This window comes from Chiloscyllium plagiosum, unplaced genomic scaffold, assembly GCF_037043375.1.
Source record: "Chiloscyllium plagiosum isolate Xiang-an unplaced genomic scaffold, Cpla_swu_hap1 HiC_scaffold_14, whole genome shotgun sequence".
In the NCBI taxonomy this organism is placed as follows: domain Eukaryota; kingdom Metazoa; phylum Chordata; class Chondrichthyes; order Orectolobiformes; family Hemiscylliidae; genus Chiloscyllium; species Chiloscyllium plagiosum.
The window spans coordinates 49,195,256-49,210,841 of record NW_028270152.1 but is presented as its reverse complement, the minus strand read 5'-3'; the positions used below and the strand labels follow the sequence as shown (position 1 = coordinate 49,210,841).

The 15,586-nt window shown below is 39.2% G+C and overlaps 1 protein-coding gene across 1 annotated transcript in view; it reads left to right on the top strand.

Moving 5' to 3' along the window:
- suclg2 (succinate-CoA ligase GDP-forming subunit beta) overlaps positions 1-15,586 on the top strand; it is a 314,651-nt gene that overhangs the window by 54,609 nt on the left and 244,456 nt on the right. The window lies entirely within an intron of this gene.

Sequence of the window (15,586 nt, the reverse complement as noted above, 5' to 3'; positions counted from 1 at the left end):
ATTTAGTGTGTAAGTTATCCTTAAATTGTTCAAGCTGCTCAGTACTCTGATAAGTTATTTTGGGTTATCTATTGTACCTTATCACGTGAGAGGTGCGAGACTGCTTTTGAGTACAGGAACTGTGCTTTGTCTGTGGTTCTTATTTGTCACATAATTATGTTACGACACGGGGTAAACTCTCCTGTTTAATTTAAAACCAGCAACATAGAAAAGATTTATCCTGTGCAGTAATCTGTAAAAATTTGAATGGCCAAGAACTATTTAACACAAAAAAACTTTATTTTTAAAGTATAATAGAGAAGAATTAACTAACAACTGTGTACAAGTCCTTACTTTAACCTACCTTTTACCTTCTTTTCTATAATGCTAGTCAGATAAAACTCCCAATTAAGATTTATGAAACAATACTTCTTATCTCAAAACCAGGCAGCTTTCGGTTCTTCTATTTGGATCTGCCTGTGTCGTCATCTTCTGAGGGATTCTGCTTCACAAGTTACTGATTGAAAGATACCTTTTAAGAGAGCTATTTTTTAGGCAGCCTGTTTACATGCTGAGCTTGGCAGTTCTCCTCTCAATTGTTCAATTTCCCCAGTCTTATAACCAGAACATCAGATTATGTCATTGGCTTTTAAGATAGTCAGTATGCTAAATTCAAACTGGATTGGAGTTTGGTATTTTTTGGGGTATAATTTCAACTGATTAGCCGAATTTGAATTTGTTTTTGTCTCCAGGCAGTGAGCTAATCGAGTTGTTCGACCAAGTGTTGCGTTGTTGCCTTTTTGAGAACACTTGGAGCTGTGTCCAGTAGTTCTGCTGCTTTTAACTCTCTTAAAGTACACCCACATCTTCGTTAGAATGGTATACATTTAGTTTTATATGGTTTTTAGGTTGAGGTACCGATGCAGTGTAAAAACAAAAGTATTTCTTGCCTAATTCACATTTAATGTTACCGTACTACTGTTTTATGATAAGGTGGCAATAAAGTAGGAAAGGAGCAAATGGCTTGCATTTAAATTGTGTAAAGATCAAAGTAGATTAGTAATTACTCCTGTTTTGATAATTCGGTTCAGGAATGAATATTGATCAAGACACTGAAAATAGTGTGTTTTCTTCCTTGAATAATGATTTTACATACTCCTGGACTTGTGAATGGGGTTTTGGTTTAATATTTAAATTAAAAGATGGTATGTCACTTACAACCACAATGAAGTTAACTGTTCGGAATGCTTTCCTGTGTTTCAGAACAGACGTCTGCTGACCATGTTACTTGCATTGCTAACTTTTCAGGCATATTGGTTTAATTAGATATACGAATGTACTACCAGAGATGAACCTGTCTCTGACAATGAGACAGATCTTGTACCATTTCAAAGACACTGATTGTTTATGACTATGTGACAATAAAATTTTTAATACGTTGCCTGACATTGCCAATAGGCAAGCGAAATGTTAGTTAATGTAAAGTGGGTGAACATTAATTCATTCTGCTCCACGTTATCTTAAATTTAAATAAAAAAATTCACAGATTTGCTTCGTCATAGCATGAAACAGGCAGAGTTTAGGCTTAAAATGAGCCAGGTGCAGACTAAATCTCCCTGTATTATTTCCCAAACTTTGGTCAGAATTTATTGTAATTAATGAATAAATGCCTGTTCCATTCCTTTGACGTACTCTTGTCAGTTTAATTTCTGACACTTTATTGCAGCAGCAAACATTCAAACCGGGTGCAAGATGGTGAAATGATACTTGTGTGCAGTTTACCAGAGGTATGACAGATGTATTTGAAGACATGTAGCACACTTATGAAAAGTGGTGGTGAGAGCACAACCACTAAAAAGATGTGCTGTAAAGTGCGGGTGAAATGTTAGATCCTTAACATTTATAAGCACTCAAAGTGAACACAGGCAATTCTGAACTTTTCAACTGCATCTGGATACCTAATCCAAAAACAGTACCTTACTATTTTGAAAATATTTACCCTTTTTTAAATTTAACTGCCTATCTGTGTTCACCTGAAGTTTTTGTGTGATTCGCAGGTAAATAACAGTGGACACCATCAGTCACTGTTAGTGTATGCTTTGGCCTCTTGGGAACAATATTCACTTGCATATATGGAATGTAGTATATCTAAGTGAGACTGCTACCTTGATGATAAACTGTGTATGGTTCTGCGCCATTGACCCATATTCATTTGGAATTGGACTAAAACATCCTGTGCTTATGCTCTAAGTTTGGCATTTTGGTCTGTTTGACGTAGATGCTAAAGCTGGAGTATAAAGCTGAAGTCAGGACCTAACTGACAATGAGCCTCCCTGGAGGCAAGTTTGCCTCACTGATTGGATTTGTCATCATAGTGAGTGTGTGGTGTCATGCTTGATTTAAAGAGTGTACGGAATAGGACCCTTGGGCACCTTTTAAACTTATTTGGTCTTAATTTTTATGGATGGAGTGATGATTCTTTTATTTCCGAGAATTAAATTATAATCAAAGTGTTAGGACAGTGCTCTGGATTTAAAGTGCGAGAGCTCGCCCTAATCCTGACCATGACCATAACTCTAAATATCCCCTTGGTCCCTGTACAATCACAGCTAGACAGTAACCAAGCAACATAGACAGTCGACCGTTAGGTTTTAGCCGAACAGCAATCTCAGATGCAGCCTTAAATTGTAAAATGATGTTCATCTTATTAGTTTAAACTAACTCAAAACTCTGGACTGAGAAGCTAAAGAATTGCATGCATCAACAAACCTCTCCCCTTTGAAGATTTCTTGTTTGGCATCCTGAAAAAAAACTAATGAAGGTTGAATAATCCCTTTAACATGAAAGAAAAAGCACACATTGCTCAAATCATCTGCTTTTAAGGCTGCATGTTCTGATGAGGGGCACAATGAGATCTGGGTGGCATATCTTAAGCTGCAGATGTAACTATTGTTTCTAGTCAACCTGTTCAGAGACGTTATTACACACCAATGGAGCAGGCGGGACTTGAATCCAGGCCTCCTTGATCAGGAAGAGGGAGCCTACCACCACACCACATGAGGATCCTTTAAGTTGCAGAAAAATTCTGATTTTGATAACTATTAAGATCAGGTAAGGAGGGTCCCCTCCTTACCTGATGGGATTATCAGATGGGATTACCAATGGGATCACCAATGGGATCACCCCCTCTTTACATCTCTAGTTCGATCACAGCAGGTTTTTTTATTGAAAAGCACATAGAAAGGAACCTCGATTATCCAAGCAAGATGGGCAGGCAATATTTCGTTTGGATAATTGATTATTTGGATAACTGATTCAATGCCTCTCTTCTGGCACTCTGAGTTTTCTGAAGTTTCCTTTTTCCTTGATCTGTCTCAGGGTTTGTTTTTGAGCAGACATACACTTGTGTGTGAGGGACCTGCAGCATTGCTGAAGCCTCTCCCTGCTGCTGCTTCACTTCAGTGGGATTGACAGAGTGAACAATTGCTATGCCTGCTCCCTGTTCAGGAGATTAGGCAGCAGCACACCGCACAACCCCCCACCCCCACCCCCGCTTGTGCTTTCAACTCTCCACGTTTCCAGCTAGCGGATAGAGTGAAGCGGCCAGGTACCTCTTATTTCTTCTCTCCAAAGGACTCCAGAACAAAATGAAGTAACAGAATGGAGACGTCTGCCGGACTGGACATCAACAGCAAGGCTGCTGCTGCTGCTTTTGGGGAGAGAGTCTCAAAATAGCACATACACACACACACACACACACATACACAGTTCTGACAAGTTCACACTCTACTCTGTACAGGATAATGTGGGAGAGTTTATCTGGGGCAGGGGAGTTTAGGCTATACCCCTCTGTAGAACTCCAGAGAAAGTGTGGAGGGAGAGAGAGGGAGGGTGGGAAGTCAATCATTTGGAGATGATGCCTGGGCTCCCATTGATGTCCAGAACTGTTCTCGGCAGCATTTCAGTAAGCCGAGTTCATTTTTAAGCATTGTAAACAAAAGATTCGGATAATCAGAAATTTTGATAACTGATATTCAGATAATCGAGGTTCCTCTGTATTTCCTAATTCTGTGAGTGTTTAACTTTTATGGAGTGTGATATATAGATGTAAGTTTGCTGGCTGAGTTGGAAGGTTTGTTTTCAGATGTTTCGTTGCCATACTAGGTAACATAATCAGTGAGCCTCCAGTGAACCATCCCTAGTTTGGTGATGAAACGTCTGAAAACGAACCTTCCAGTTCAGCGAGCAAACTTACATCCAGAACCTCAACCTGAGCTACAAATCTTACCCTCAATTTCTTTAGTCATCCCGCATTCCCTATACCTATCAGCCTTTCCTTTCACCTTAACAGGAATATCCTTTCTCTGGACTCTCGTTATCTCATTTCTGAAAGATTCCCATTTTCCAGCCATCCCTTTACCTGCGAGCATCTGCGTCCAATCAGCTTTTGAAAGTTCTTGCCTAATACCGTCAAAATTGGCCTTTCTCCAATTTAGAACTTCACCTTTTAGATCTGGTCTATCCTTTTCCATCACTATTTTAAAACTAATAGAATTATGGTCGTTGACCCCAAAGTGCTCCCCCACTGACACCTCAGTCACCTGCCCTGCCTTATTTCCCAAGAGTAGGTCAAGATTTGCACCTTCCCTCATAGGTATATCCACATACTGAATCAGAACATTTTCTTGTGCACATTTAACAAATTCTTCTCCATCTAAACGCTTAACACTATTGCAGTCCTAGTCTATGTTTGGAAAGTTAAAATCCCATACCAAAACCACTATTATTCTTACAGATAACTGAGATCTCCTTACAAATGTATTTCTCAATTTCCCGCTGGCTATTAGGGGGTCTACAATACAATCCCAATAAGATGATCATCCCTTTCTTATTTCTTAGTTCCACCCAAATAACTTCCCTGGATGTATTTCCTGGAATATCCTCCCTCAGTACAGGTGTAATGCTATCCCTTATCAAAAACACCACTCCCTCTCCTCTCTTGCCTCCCCTTCTATCCTGCCAGTAGCATTTGGATGAAGGTATTCTGGTAATTATAGGGCTGGAGCAGAAGCAATTAATTAAAGAATGAATTGAGTTAAAACCATAAAGTTGCTAATATTGTAATCCATTGGAAGTACAGTCATTTTGAAGTGGTAATTGAGTTGTATGTTTCAGTTGGTTCTGCTTTTTACTCAACAAAGCCTCCAGCTTTCAAAATCGCAACTGGTTCCTGTCTGCTTTTCCACTTCTAGTTATGTTTCTGTTTTTAGCACACATGCCACCTTTTCTTGCTTGTAGCGATTTTGAGTTGACTTTAAGGAGATGCTCTGGATTGTTTTTTTGTAACATGCTTTTTCCTCAGCCTCTGTTCCCTCTGAAAGAGTACGTCGTTGTGCTTGCTCGCTTGGCTGTTGCTACTTGGTTGCATTTAAACATTTGCTTGCAGACACAAGTACAAAAGAGTTGTAGCTAAAGTCAGTCATACTGTAACACATTTATGAAGCTTTATTTTTGTATGGCTAGATATTCCAAGAATCTTGCCATAGAGAGCATTGAGTCTAAATACCTGCAAGCACAGACCTTATGTGCAAACGTTTGGATTTTAAATTTAATGAATTGGGGATAGCAAGTAGGTTAATGAGATTGGGTAGATTGGATATGATACTAGATATTCACACTAGAGAAAGAAAAATACAATGTAGTCGAGGAGAATATTGAGATACAGGCTACTAGACTAAACATTATTGAAGCACACAAGGAGGAGGTGTGAGCAATTCTGGAAACTGTGAAAATGGGTAAGGCCATTGGACCAGATTGGATTTACCCTGGGATTCTTTGGGAAGCTGGGGAGGAGATTGCAGAGCCTTTGGCTTTGATCTTTATGTTGTCATTTGTCTACAAGAATAGTTTGACAAGACTGGAGGATAGCAAATGTCCCTTTGTTCAAGAAGGGGAGTAGAGACAGCTAATTATAGACTGGTGAGCCTTACATCAGTTGTGGGTTAAGTGTTGGAAAAGATTATAAGAGATATGATTTATAATCATCGAGAGAGGAATAAGTTGATTAGGGACAATCAACATAGTTTTGTGAAGGGTTGGTTGTGCCTCACAAACCTTATTGAGTTCTTTGAGAAGGTGACCAAACAGATGGATGAGGGTAAAGCAGTTGATGTCATGAATATGGATTTCAGTAAGGAGTTTGATAAGGTTTCCCAAGGTAGTCTATTGCACAAAATACGGAGACATGGGATTGAGGGTAATTTAGCTGTCTGGATCAGAAATTAGCTAGCTGAAAGAAGACAGAGGGTGGTGGTTGATGGGAAATGTTAATTCTGGAGTTCAGTTACTAGTGGTGTACCGAAAGGATCTGTTTTGGGGCAAGTTAATAAATTTGCAGATGACACTAAGATTGGTGGAGTTATGTATAGTGCTGAAAGATGTTGTAAGTTATAGAGGGACATAGATAAGTTGCAGAGCTGGGCTGAGAGGTGGCAAATTGAGTTTAATGCAGAAAAGTATGAGGTAGTTCACTTTGGAGGAGCAACAGAAATAAAGAGATGAACAGAGAGGATTTCGGTGTCCATGTATATAGATCCCTGATAGTTGCCTTCCAGGTTGATAGGGCTGTTAAGAAAGCATACGGTATGTTAGCTTTTATTGGTAGAGGGATTGAGTTTCGGACCCATGACGCCATGTTGCGGCTGTACAAAAGTCTGGTGTGGCCACATTTGGAGTATTGGAGTATTGTGTACAGTTCTGGTCACCATATTATCGGAAGGATGGGGAAGCTTTGGAAAAGGTTCAGAGGAGATTTACCAGGATGTTGCCTGCTATGGAGGGAAGGTCTTAAGAGGAGAGGCTGAGGAACTTGAGGCTGTTTCATTAGAGAGAAGAAGGTTGAGTGGTGACTTAATTGAGACACTTAAGATATTCAGAGCATTAGATAGGGAGAACAGTGAGAGCCTTTTTCCTCGGATGGTGATGGCTAGCACGAAGGGACATAGCTTTAAATTGAGGGCTAATATAGGACAGATGTCAGATGTAATTTCTTTACTCAGACAGTAGTAGGGCACATAACGCCCTGCCTGCAACAGTAGTAGACTCATCAACTTTAAGGGCATTTAAATGGTCGTTAGATAAACATATGGATGAAAATTGAATAGTGTAAGTTAGATGGGCTTCAGATTTGGTTCCACTGGTTGACGCAACATTGAGGGCTGAATGGCCTGTACTACACTAACATTCTATGTTCCATGATACCGTGGGTGAGCATTGAATAAATTGGGATTTGTTAATGGTGGAGAATAGGATGCTGGAAAAGAGGACTTTAAAGAAATGTAAGTCAAGAAGGCAGAAGCATAAATAACCAGTTTGGGAAGCAGGAGAATGAAGTGTTAGAGGCAAGAAATATTGTGGGTATGAAAATGAACCTTGACTTTTCTTCTAACAGGATATCAACATTTTGCATTTGGTCTCCAATGGTTCAAGAAGATGGTTCACCACTAACTTCTCTGAGGGAGTGGCTAGGGTAGACTTTTAAAAAGTTTTCTATGCGATTATACTTTTAGTTAAATTGCCATGTCCTCATTGAGCACTCTGATGCTTTTGAATGATAATGTTTTCTGAATTGTGCTAATTATATCACAATCAAGCAAAACTTTTGAGACACTTTTATCCAGAAAAAGAAGATTACTTAAAGGTTAGTTGAAAATTGAGTGCAGCTAAGCTGCAGTGATTTTTTTGTAAACCCACCATCATTAAATGTAAAATTCTCGAGAGACACAAATGCAGCTTGAGAGTGACAAAGTTCAGATTGCTATCATCAACTTAACAGATGCAAAAACCACCTGTGGATGGACTCTTTGTAAGCAACTACCAGGGGATCTGCAGGTCTTGGTACATGTGAATAGCGTAAACTCTTTACTGAACTTCACGCAGAGTAACAAGTCTGAGTGAAGTCTGTGTTGGTTTTACCCAGCAGGTTCCTCTACTACCATTAGAGATGCTATCAGGGCTGCCTTCAGAAACGTTTGGTATGCATCACTTTCTTTCTGAATATGTTTTTTTCAGTCTTCAGTTTGAGGTGTATAAGAGAGAACATTGATGAAAATTAATTGTCTGCTGTGCAGATCTAGTTTGAGGAAGCATATTGGGCTATAAATTTCAGAAAGATATTTAATGTGTCGAAATAATATTCTCCCTCAGCAGGTTGCTACGACCAGGTTGGGAGGGATGGAATGGTTTTCCTCTTTTCCCCACACGAGAATGAGAAGCCAGAGTTTTAGCTTAGCGGGTAACAGATTTAAAGCAAATGAGAAGTTAGTTCTACCATAGGGTCTTTAATCTGTGACATTCACTGCATCAGAGTGTGGTGGATGCTCGGACATTGAGGAAGTTTAAGGGGAGAAGGTAGCCAGGTTTTTAAATAGTTGTGGGTTGAAGAATTATGGAAAACGGGTTCAGTGTTGGTTCACTTTATGTATTAATGATCTGGATGAAGGGACTGGGGGCATTCTAGCAAAGTTCACTGATGATACGAAGTTAGGTGGACAGGCAGGTAGTTCTGAGGAGGTGGAGAGGCTACAGAAATATTTAGACAGTTTAGGAGAATGGTCCAAGAAATGGTTGATGAAATTCAATGTGAGCAAATGTGAGGTCTTGCACTTTGGGAAAAAAAGAACACAGGCATGGACTATTTTCTAAACAGTGGGAAAATTCATAAAGCCAAAGTGCAAAGGGATCTGGGAGTGCTAGTCCAGGATTCTCTAAAGGTTGACTTGCAGGTTGAGCCCGTGGTTAAGAAAGCAAGTGTAATGTTGTCATTTATATCAAGAGGGTTGGAATGTAAAAGCAGTGATGTGCTACTGAGACTTTGTAGAGCTCTGGTTAGGCCCCATTTAGAATACTGTGTCCAGTTTTGGGCCCCACACGTCAGGAAGGACACGCTGGCACTGGAGCATGTCCAACGGAGATTCAAACGGATGATCCCTGGAATGATTGGCCTAACATATGATGAACAGCTGAGGATCCTGGGATTGTATTCATTAGCATTTAGAAGGTTGAGGAGAAATCTAATAGAAACTTATAAGATAATGCATGGTTCAGAAAGGGTGGACGCTGGGAAATTGTTTTTGGCAGATAGGGATTTTAGGACTTGTCGGCACAACCTCAGAATTAGAGGGAGTCAATTTAAAACAGAAATGAGACATTTCTTCAACCAGAGAGTGGTGGGCCTGTGGAATTCATTGCCATGGAGCGCAGTGGAGGCCAGGACGTTAAATGTCTTCAAGGCAGAGATTAATAAATTCTTAATCTCGCAAGGAATTTAAGGATATGGGGAGACTGTGGGTAAGTGGCATTGAAATGTCCATCAGCCATGATTGATCGGCGAGTGGACTGGATGTGCCTTACTTCCACTCCTATGTCTTATGGTCTTAATGTGGCTGGCTCTTAATAGCCTCTGAAATAGGATATGCAGGTCTTTGGACTCCTCCATCGTCAGACCACAACAAAACGACGGTTGGAGGAAGAACGCCTCATCTTCCGGCTAGGAACCCTCCAACCACAAGGGATGAACTCGGATTTCACCAATTTCCTCATTTCCCCTCCCCCACCCTGTCTCAGTCAAATCCATCAAATTCAGCACCGCCTTCCTAACCTGAGATCTTCTTCCTGACCTCTCCGCCCCCACCCCAGTCTCACCTATCACCCTCACCTTGACCTCTTTCCACCTATCACATTTCCGACGCCCCTCCCCCAAGTCCCTCCTCCCTACCTTTTATCTTAGCCTGCTGGACAAACTTTCCTCATTCCTGAAGAAGGGCTTATGCCCGAAACGTCGATTCTCCTGTTCCCTGGATGCTGCCTGACCTGCTGCGCTTTTCCAGCTACACATTTCCAGCTCTGAAATAGCCAATCAATTTAAGGGCAGTTAGTGATAGTCAATGAACGGTGGCTTTGCCAGTGACTTCCATGTCTCAAAAAATTAACAAAAAAATGAAAAAAAGATTTTCTTAAGATAAGGAATCATAGAGCCAGTTATTTTTCTCAGCCAAGATGCCTTGTCCTCATTGATTTCAACTTGCATAATTCCAATTATGTGCAATCTAAAACAATATAGATAAAGTTAGCCCTACTCTCTGAACTTTAAAATGCCCTTTTTCAAGATGGTAGGGATAGTTGTGCCTAAAATAAAAAAAAATCTATTTGCTGGTACAACCAGCAAAGATATTGCTATTCAATAAATAGAATGCTTGCTGTAATGATTAATGCAGGGAATAGTAGAAGTGACTTCATCTGTATTGTTATGAACCATATAGCTGAAATTTATAACATTGAACTTGGAATCAAGGAAGAGACGAAATCTTGGCTAAAAGGGAGCTTTTTATATTGTTGATAACTGTGTTCCTGTCTGTCTTTTAGCCAATATTTGCGCAAACTAAAATAAAAATATAGAAAATGATGATACATCATGGAATTCTGACAGATGCCCCCAGACCTTGAATTAGCATGATAGTTTGAGTTGGGGAGATTGGAAAAAAGTGGTATGTTACTTCTTTTACAACTAGCTGGAAAATTAAGTAGCTGTCAGCTGGAGTGAAGCTCCTGGCTTATATCGATGGGAAATTGCACCCAGTGGATAATATTGTAAGGATGCATTATATAAAGTTGGCATGCTACATGACGGTCTTAAACCTATATTATCTTTTTATTTCCTTGTCCCTAAATCTGTATAGGAGCTTCGGCAGCAAAAAGCAATAGTTTCAAACTCTGCACCAATAGTACTTGCAATAACAGCCTGTTCTCAAGTATGTGTGGCAGTTTTTTTTTTAAATGTGTTTAGCAGTTGCATTTATTTAGGTCAGTCTTATGTTTATAATAAAAGCTTTTCAAGATGTGTTGGTATGTAGTTAAACAAGCTAAACACTCTGGTTAATATTCCAGTTAGTACTTCATATCCGAAGTAGGACAGGTGCAGAAGTATTAAAATGGAAGTGATATTTACCTGGTGCAAACACATTTTTGATAAATTCATAATGCTGACAATGCAGAAAGTTTCCTCTGTCTGTCCTTTTACCAAAAATTTGGAGGTGAGCAAAAAAGAAAAGAAAAATTTGGGAACAACCCAAACAAATAATAATATTGTCAGTAAAATATGCTTATTAACCCTCTGTTTTAAAGCAATTTTCAGTGGTTAATAATTCAAATTGAAATTAAATGGGAACAAACTGGCTTGTTTTAATGCGTTGATAGAAAATAAGTATTTAAAATTTAACATTGTTTGTTGGTAAAAACTTGCAACCAGAATATAGCCTGAGGAAATATTTAAGGAATAAACCCAACTTAACCTAGAATTGCAATTTCTTAAATGTGGCAAAAAAATTCCGTCCTCTCAGAAAAATGGGTGCTCATCCTGCCTAATGATTTTCAGGTCAGAGGATCCCAGATTTTAACATAGAATTGTATTGCAGTAGCTGGTAGAAAGCAGTCTGTATGCTACAGATAACATTAGCCCATGGACTGGACAGAAACATATTCAGGTTCTCTGAACAGCAGTTACATATGGAAGACCAAATTGGTGCGTCCTGGACGATATATATATATATCGTCCAGGATGCACCAATTTGGTCTTCCATATGTAACTGCTGTTCAGAGAACCTGGTGATGGAGAACAGACCGGATTCAATCTTTACACATTTTTATAAGCATTTATTTATATAAGTGTAACGTGGCAAACTTAGACTTCATTACCCAGCAACCGTAGTTTTATTTATCAATGGGGCCCCAATTGAATCCCCAGTTAATGTCTATATCTGCATGCAATTAAACACAATTAATATATAATTAGCAGATTCCCTTCTCTTTGCTGAGTTTATTTGTGAAACGAAAATGTCAAAACAAAATAAATCAAAATACTCCATGTTCTTACAAGGCATTTCATTGAGGGACACCTAGCAGATTTTTTGTTGTTTCATAAAAATAACTGCAGCACAATCTTGACAATTGGCGACTTGCAACCACTCATTTAATTTTTGAGAATTCCTTTCTGTCCAGCATTTGTTTTAAGCCAACAAGGTTAATCATAACACTTTTTCACTCACATTTTGTCACCATTTCAGCAAGCCAATCAAACTTTGGAATTCCTATGTCTCCTTAGATTTAACATCATCTTTCTGCAACACTCTCTGAAAGGGATTGATGATTTAAAGTTATTTCAGACTTACTTTGCCTAATATCCAAATCAATATGTCTAAAAGCCAGTAAACTTCATTCTCAATTTTAACCTGCACTCCAATCTTATTGGTATCACATTTCTTGAATTCTTCAGTATCATCCCATAAGAAATTATCATTTAGGGTGTAGGTTTGCTCGCTGAGCTGTAGGTTTGATATCCAGACATTTCATTACCTGGCTAGGTAACATCATCAGTGGCGACCTCCAAGTGAAGCGAAGCTGTTGTCTCCTGCTTTCTATTTATATCTTTCTCCTGGATGGGGTTCATGGGGTTTGTGGTGATGTCATATCCTGAAGCTACAAACCTTCACAAACCTTGCAGAAATTATCATCATGTGTGAAACAAGTGTTAAGTGAGTCAACCTTAAGGGATGACCTACTGTACCTCTATTGGCTTCATATATTATTCATTAGTCATTTTTTAATACAGTCTTTAGCCTAAATTCCAGATGACTTGACTTCGCAGAAATAATTGTCTTCTAATCCTCCAAGTTGTTTCATTTGTGCTTTTTACCTGCAATGTTTCAAAATTCTTCAGAATTGTTGAAGCTGTACCCTTCCATTTTACTGACATCTATGAATAGAGTCTGACCAATTTCAACATCAGCAAATTATTGAATCTTCTGTTCCTTGTGATACAGAAGAATGTATCATTTGTTCCATGAAGGCTGAAGGGATTTAGTGCGACACCAGGGTTATTTTTTAAGGCTGCGTGCATATAATCTAATAGAATCTCCTTCTCTGTGATAGGACCAACCTTTATGAGAACCAATGTCACTACCCAATATTTCAAAGCCAGTAGTTATCCAGGGATTACAAAATTAAATTTCATTAATCTTCTCTTTACATTCATAAAGTACATTTTATAAACCCATTTTTGTAATCAACCAGTTCAGAGATGTTATGATACACTTCTGGAGCGGGTGGGACTTGAACCTGGGCCTCCTGGTTCAGGGTACGGTCACTGCTACTGCACTACAATCTTATCCCATGGAATGACTGTCTCTTCTCCAAAATCTGTTGAAATCTGACCAAACCTCATGGGCATTTAACAATTATGTTTCTTGCAGATTTTATTCAAATCTTCATCACAATATGATAGACTGAATTCTAGCTCAAAAAATGCATTTGATTTTACTACTTCTTGGAAGTGACAACACAAAAGCTGTTTGTTTTTGGGGAGGGATTCACCTGTGTTCACATATCCATTTCATTTTTCCCTTGGTCTTGTGGTTAATAATCCAAGAACAACAGAGAGTATTCACACCCCAACAATTTTGCTGTTGCTTTCTGCCATTTTCTAGAATAGTCACTGTGATTTTAGTTTCCTTTTTGAAAAAATTGCTTTCAGTTTTCAACCTTTGTCTTTAGATGAATATGCTCTGCTATAGTGTTGTGGTCCAGAAGACTAGCTGGGGAAGTTTAGAACGAGAGACAATCTGTCAGATTGTGCATTTCCCATATCGGAGATAGGGTGTCACATTGATTACCTTTTACCTTGAGACATTATGCCATTATTGTAGTGTTATGAAGATGTGGATGTACTGTACCTTTAAGAAAGTTATTAGCTAGTAGAACTACCTGACAGACCCAAGTGTTCTGAAAAAAAACATTATGTAACATTCGGTCGAAAAACTCTATTAGCTGGTTGCCTGGAGACAAAAACAAGTTTGAATTTGACCAATGTACAGGAGTTGGGAGGTCATGTTGCGGCTGTACAGGACATTGGTTAGGCCACTGTTGGAATATTGCGTGCAGTTGTGGTCTCCTTCCTATCGGAAAGATGTTGTGAAACTTGAAAGGGTTCAGAAAAGGTTTACAAGGATGTTGCCAGGGTTGGAGGATTTGAGCTACAGGGAGAGGCCGAACTGGCTGGGGCTGTTTTCCCTGGAGCGTCGGAGGCTGAGGGGTGACCTTATAGAGGTTTACAAAATCATAAGGGGCATGGATAGGATAAATAGACAAAGTCTTTTCCCTGGGGTCAGGGAGTCCAGAACTAGAGGGCATAGGTTTAGGGTGAGAGGGGAAAGATATAAAAGAGACCTAAGGGGCAACTTTTCCACACACAGGATGGTACGTGTATGGAATGAGCTACCAGAGGATGTGGTGGAGGCTGGTGCAATTGCAACATTTAAGAGGCATTTGCATGGGTATATGAATAGAAAGGGTTTGGAGGGATATGGGCCGGGTGCTGGCAGGTGGGACTAGATTGGGTTGGGATATCTGGTCGGTGTGGACGGGTTGGACCGAAGAGTCTGTTTCCATGCTGTACATCTCTATGACTCTATACACCCCAAAATGATAAACTCCAATCAAGTTTGGCTTTTAAGATTGTCAATATACTCAATTCGATGACACAATCTGATGCTTTGGGGATATAAGACCAGGGAAAATTGAACGGTTGGGAGGAGAACTGCCAAGCTACCAACATGTAAAGACTTCCTGTAGAATAGCTCTCTTAAAGGTACCTTTAGCGACCAGTAACCTGCGAAGCAGAATCTCCAAGAAGAAGGAAAGAAGATAGGAATACAGAGAAGAACTGAAAGTTGTTTGGTTTTAAGATAAGTTAATTGGGATTTTTATCAGACCAGTATTGTAGAGGGGAAAGTTATAGGTTAGAGGAAGGATTTGTAAATAGTTGTTAGTTAATTATTCTCTATTACACTTTAAGAAATAAAGTTGTTAATTTTTACTTTAAGTAGTTCTTGGCCTCGTATTTTCACAGACTACTGCACGGGATAAATCTTTTCTGTGTTGCTGGTTTATGCTAAGCAGGAGGGTTTACCCTGTGTGGTAACAGTAGAAAGGCTGCATCAAAATACACATTCTGTTTGTCTAATATAACAGGACAAGAGGCAGAATAATTTCCTAAAATCATTTCCTAAAGATGATTGCTTACAAAAAATACTACCTAGATAAAGCACCAGAGAGAATTTTTGTTTTTGGGAAGTAAAGTTCATGGCAACAGAAAACTTAACAATCCTACTCTAAATGTTCTTGAACCATTGACCCAAGTGTACTTGTATTCTTCTAGCCCTGATGACCTTATTTACATTAATTTATAACTTTCTGTCATTCAAAGTTCAAAATCAATGCTATGTACACATGCGTATGCAATGCTGCACTAAACGTAGCTAATCTTTATGCATTTTTATCAGCATTTATTTAAAAAGATTCAAAACACAAACATCTACCTTCTTACCCAGCAGCCACAGTTTCAGTCTGTTCCTTTTTCTAGAGGGACAAGTGAATTCCCCATCAATGTCGAATATCTGCAGATAATTAATGTATAATTGATGGTGAATCGCATGAAATATATATCTATATCAACATCTGGCGAGGGTTGTGTTGGGTTCAGCTGTGTGTCATCCTG